The 5,775-nt window shown below is 40.0% G+C and overlaps 1 pseudogene across 1 annotated transcript; it reads left to right on the forward strand.

The window, feature by feature from the left end:
- The first annotated feature begins 386 nt into the window (after positions 1 to 386).
- LOC143542278 (UDP-glycosyltransferase 79A2-like) lies at positions 387 to 3,711 on the forward strand (annotated as a pseudogene). The gene is made up of 2 exons (XR_013136874.1): positions 387 to 840; positions 3,257 to 3,711. The product of XR_013136874.1 is annotated as a UDP-glycosyltransferase 79A2-like (transcript).
- The last annotated feature ends 2,064 nt before the right edge of the window (positions 3,712 to 5,775 follow it).

Genomic DNA, 5,775 nt, shown 5'->3' on the forward strand with positions numbered 1-5,775 from the left:
CTTACTACAAATTTCCTACGACAAGTAGTTCCAACAGATTTCTAATAAAAAAAATAAGCTCAAACTTTGCTACAATATTATCTAATAAACATTATGTTAAGTCAAAATAGTTTTTGTAGGAAAGTTGTATGAAGTTTACAACCACATGTTTTTGTAGCAATTTTGTAAGAAAAGTTGTTGAAAAACGGTTGAAAACGATTTTCAAGCATGTGTTTTTCCAACAACTTTTTTGTTAGAAACTAAATTTTTCCAACAAATTTCTTACAATTCGGTTGTAGAAAAACATTTCTTTTTCTAGTAGTGTATGTCGGTTGCTAGTGCATTTGTGACTTCTTGGTTCACCCTTGACATGCATGCACCAGTACCAACTATAGAAGAGCTGAAGAATGTGCATCTTCATGATCAGCATCCATGGCACATTAAGCATATTCGATCGGTTGATGAAATGCTTCAACGAATGCGATGCTATACTGTTCAAGTCATGCAGAGAGATGGAAGGGTTATACATTGACTTCGTCAGCAACCAAGTTAAGAAGCCGATTATGCTCATTGGTCCGGTGGTTCCTGAGCCTAATTCGGGCGAGTTAGAAGAAACATGGGCTAAGTGGTTGAGCCAGTTTCCAGCTAAATCTGTAATATATTGTTCTTTCGGGAGTGACACTTTTCTAACTGGCGATCAGATTAGAGAATTAGCTTTCGGGTTGGAACTCACTGGGCTTCCTTTCTTTCTTGTGTTAAACTTCCCGGCAAACCTTGATGGTTCTGCAGAGCTAGAGCTGAAAAGAACACTGCCTGATGGGTTTCTTGAGAGAGTGAAGGGTAAAGGGATTGTGCATTCAGGTATTAGAATAGAATTTATGTTAGTGCACACATGTTACTCATATAAATCTTAAATATATATAAACGAAACTAAAGCTTTCAAACCAACATATTATTTTATTAGTTTATTAGTAGATGGAGGTATCTTATTCATTTGATCTAAATTTACGGGTACGGGTTTCACCAAACCCCGATAGCCTATAAACAGGCTATAACATCTCATTAAATTAAAAGTTAATCTCACCAAATATTTGGTATGAAAATCCTATAAAATAGAGATATACTAAAAATTAATACCAACTATTTGATATCAAACCCATATAGCTTTTAAACCGGATTATAACATCTCATTTATTTGTGAAACCATTTCATCAACAAACCCTAAGTATATTATTAACTTTCTTAGAATAAATAAAATTAAAATACAAAAAAATATATAAATATTATAAACGAATAATATAAACAGCACCTGTAATACGGGGATAACCCTAGTTATAATATATACTAATATAAATTTATATACATACAATTTCAGGAGAGTTTGGCATTCCTCTGTTGTACTACATGTTGTTTCATTGATACTTTGTCTGACTATGTGCTACCTTTGCCTTTCATTTGATAGATGTTGCCACATCTTTCACACGTGTTCCTCTCCCACTACTTTTGTTCTGTGCACATAATTTGTTTGTCACAGATGACTTTTTCAACAAAACTTTTCAAAATCGGTTCCTCTCTCTTCCTATTGAATCTCCGGTATGACATCCGATACCACCGCACCTAGTACCTCCATCTTCAACCCCGCTGTAGTGACGGTTGTCTTCAGCCGTACGCCCACCAACTGTTGTCGGGTTCCATTTGGAAACCCTAGGTGACGGTTGTGTGATGGCGGCAGTGTTTTGTGACGCCGAGGGTCCGGTGGTATAGTGGTGCCATTTACCTTTGATGTTTCGGATAGGGAGACAGTCGGATGAGGGTGGGGCTTCCTGTGGTGGTTTACTCGGATTTGGCCGAATAACAGCCATGTCGGGTTCCTTCCGATGGTCCGGAGACTTCGTCGTTGTTGTCGGATGTTTGATTTTGCGTGAATATATTTGCTACCGCTTTTGAACCGTGATGGTGTTACACTTGAGTTCTTTTAACCAGGCAAAACGACGGCCTATGGTGGCGGTAGAGTTGCAACGGCCGTATGATGGTCCGACGACATTGTCGTAGCTTATGAGGCAAACAAACAATGTTTATAGGTTATGATGATGATGTGTTTGTTGCCTGAGTAAATCGAGCAAAGCTTGACTGCTTGAGACTTATGCTTGTCTGGATGAACGGTGCTAAAATACCAAATGGGTATTTTTTTTTTGGCGGCTTTGTTCCTCTTTATTTTGATTATTATTAATGAATCTGAGCATGTTTGAATTTATTCTTTTTCATATCTTCCTTTGATTTTTAAGTTTGTTCTTATTGACATCAATCAACTAATATTATTCAGTTTCTTATTGATATTTTTGTTCACTGTTTATGTTAATATGTGTAATTTTTTGATTTGGAGGTATACTTTGGTTTATGGTTTTTGATTTAAATGTTATTTATAGAGGCTATGATGACAAATTTGAATATGTCTACGGGTGTTTGGAATAAAGTTATGATAATCAACATCTTGGGAGGGCAGGTCGGATGGAATGCAACAACCTGCTTTCTGGTTGAAAATAGCATCCAAATACTCTTTGGACCATCTTGGATTCATTTCATATTTACCTTTTAGTAAAGTATGTTTTATAATCCAAAGATGAGCTTCATATTTTTTTTTGTGTTTGCCCCCTAAATTTATCTCATAGTCAGCTTTTTTGTTTGTGGTGATATTTAACTTCAAGATGCAAAACCTATAACATTTTGGTCAAAAGTTGAGTCCACATTGAATCTTTCTGACATGGGTTAGGAAGTTTTCATGTGTACTCATTATTAAAACTTCTAATATTATGACTTGAAATGCAGTTCACATAATCCGGTGTAGCGCGCGGGTACTAAAAACCATTTTGAGCTTATTAGTTTACATTTAGTTCGACCATATTCGTTTGTCTTCACTAAATATTAACTTTTGTCGTACACGAGAATGACATTTAGATTAAAAGATGCAATGAACAAAACAGGGGAATAAGCACCTTTGGTGATGACACAACCGAAAGACACAAATGTTATTGGCAAGGCTAGGCCATATTTTTTTGTAAAGAAACCTTGATCTTATAAGTACGTAGTAGTCTAAAACCCAACTACACCATAAACGACAACACAAGTATTAAGATCTTTCCAGCGACTATCAAGCATTAATATGTAAATCTCAAATGTGAATCATATAAAAGCGACTATTTTGCGCCCATACATCAAGTTGGCAAACCAATTACGCCGCAACGCGGCAGGTAAACCAACTAGTTTATTCTAATATCAGGGTGGGTGCAACAACAGCACATACTGGCACATGAAAATGTGGGTTGCTATGTGTGCCATGCTAGTTTTAGCTCGCTAATTGAAGGTCTGGTTAACGACTGTCAGCTGGTGATGATGCCATTAAAAGGTGACCAATTCCTTAACTCTAAGCTGATTGCTTCAGAGTGGAAGGCTGAGTGGAAGTAAATAGGAGAGATGAAGATGGATATTTTGGGAAAGATGATGTCTTTGAAGCTGTGAAGAGTGTTATGATGAAGACCGAAGAAGAACCAGCAAAACCCATAAGAGAAAATCATAAGAAATGGATGGAGTTTTTGCAGAATGATGAGATTCAATCTAAATATATCGTAGATTTTGTTGAGAATCTGAAGACTCTTTGAGAATATGGTTAACTAAACCCTTTCTAATTTAGTAATTTGTAAGTTGTTAGATTACGAAGTATTACTATTTGATATAAATAAATCGGTAAGCTTTTAAAAGATAAAGTATGTAACTAAGAGCATATTGAATTACTGATCTTTGTATAATTACTTTACATCTTTTTTATATAACTAGCTGAATCCGGTTGGATTTTTTTTAATAGTGTTTAGAACATCCTTCGAAATGATACAATGAATAAAGTTTGTTGTATATCAAAAGAAGGGGTGCAAATAAAAGGGTAAAACTACTCTATGGATAATAAACTGTCACAAGAATATATCCATATCTTCATTATACGTCAACCGTTTAATACAGATACAATACCACTTGAATTCAACACGAAATTGAAATATGAATAACCAAAATATTTTTCTAAACAAACTAGATTGAACACGAGTAAAACACTAATTTTGAAATCAAAGAGAGAGTGAAGAGGTAGGTCCCAGCAGAGCCCAGTTGGACCCACAGACTCACCTTGAAAAGGGACGTCTGCGCAGTTCAACCCGCAAGACTCCTTAACGGACGTCTGCGCGGTTGAACCCGCAAGACTAAACTAAAGGAACGTCTGCGCAGAAACCAACTGGATCAGCAGGACCCACCACGCTCAGAGACGTGACGTCCTCACGTGCGGTACGCAAGCTGTCCCCGCAGGAAACGCCTACCAATGGTTCTCAGGTACTCCGCCTGTTCCCGCAGTTACGGATACCGGCCATCAGGGAAGGCCACCCGCGCAGCATGGCTACACGCACAAGGCTTAACTCTCATAATAATTCAGCAGTCACCTGAAGAAGGAATGAGCAAGCCGGGAACATTCCCGCACAAAGGCGGGAGGGGGAATACTCCCGCCCAAATGAGCCAGTCCGTACGATACTGAGGATCTTTTACTGTACCTGACGAGGTATGGGCAAAAGATCTGTCCAAAGATACGACAGCTCATTGACAACAGTATGGCGAGCAGCATGCTCCTGTACTGTATGTCACTATTAGCCGCTACCTACTCCCCAACTCCTGACATACCACGTGCCTAGCCTGTAGTTGGTGAAAAAGGAATAGTACACAGCATGCCTGGTCACTATCAGCCGCTGCCTACTCACCAACTACCAGCATGGCACGTGCGTAGGCCACTGTTGGTGGAACAGGAATACTATTCAGCAGGCCACACCTCCTTGGAAACCTACCTTCGGCTATAAATACCACAAATGGTATGATCATCTGATCTTAACATATCTTATCATATTATACCTGATATCTGCTCTAGCAATCTCTTAATATACTTTTATATTTAAAGAGCAATCTAGTCTGATTCTCACGCCGGAGGGTGGTCACAAGGAGGAACCCCCCCCCTTCTCAGTGACAAGCTCACGGTGTCTGTTTTGCAGGTTATCAGAAGAACCATCTTTGCCGGGTCTAACCCCTCGTGGGAAACAGCTATCTAACCCCCAGGTTACCTGTAATCTGTCCGGGGCTCGGTTAGTGTTTCTTCATTGGCGCCATCCGTGCATAAAAGCTAGAACTTCATTTTTCTCCAGTTTTTTCAAACTTCTGGAAAGATGGTTAACGTTACTCCGGTCCCAAGGCCAACGAGTTACCAGGAAGCCCCGGTAACCACAACCCCAGCTACTGGGGGGAACACCGGCGAGCACACAAATTTTACGAACACTACCCCGGTTACCCAAGCCGGGGCAAGTGCAGTAAATTTTACGAACACTACCCCAGTTACCCAAGCTGGGGCAAGTGCAGTAAACAACCATCCCCTGGGATTCAATAATACCCAGGTGGAAAGACAGCAGGCAAGACTCCCCCGCCAAACACTTGAACAAGTTAAAGCGTGGGCGGAGGCACGTCAGAAGGAATTCCAAGCTGAGTTGGACGAACGCTTACGTTCCGTCCAACAGGCTGACGAATTTGGAGGCACTCGCCAACAGCTCAACATGAGCAGTGAGTGCGAGTCCTCGGACGATGATCAGGAGGAATCCGACACCGACGCAAACCCTCGCCTTAGGGCGAAAGGGAAGCGTAAGGAAACGGACTTCCAAACGAGAAGGAATTTCGGAGAAACCTTCAAACAAAGAAACGCGGGGGGAAACCCGCGTGACTTCT

Source organism: Bidens hawaiensis, unplaced genomic scaffold, assembly GCF_021521415.1.
Source record: "Bidens hawaiensis isolate Kalapana, Puna unplaced genomic scaffold, B.hawaiensis_p1.1 tig00012815_1, whole genome shotgun sequence".
NCBI lineage: Eukaryota > Viridiplantae > Streptophyta > Magnoliopsida > Asterales > Asteraceae > Bidens > Bidens hawaiensis.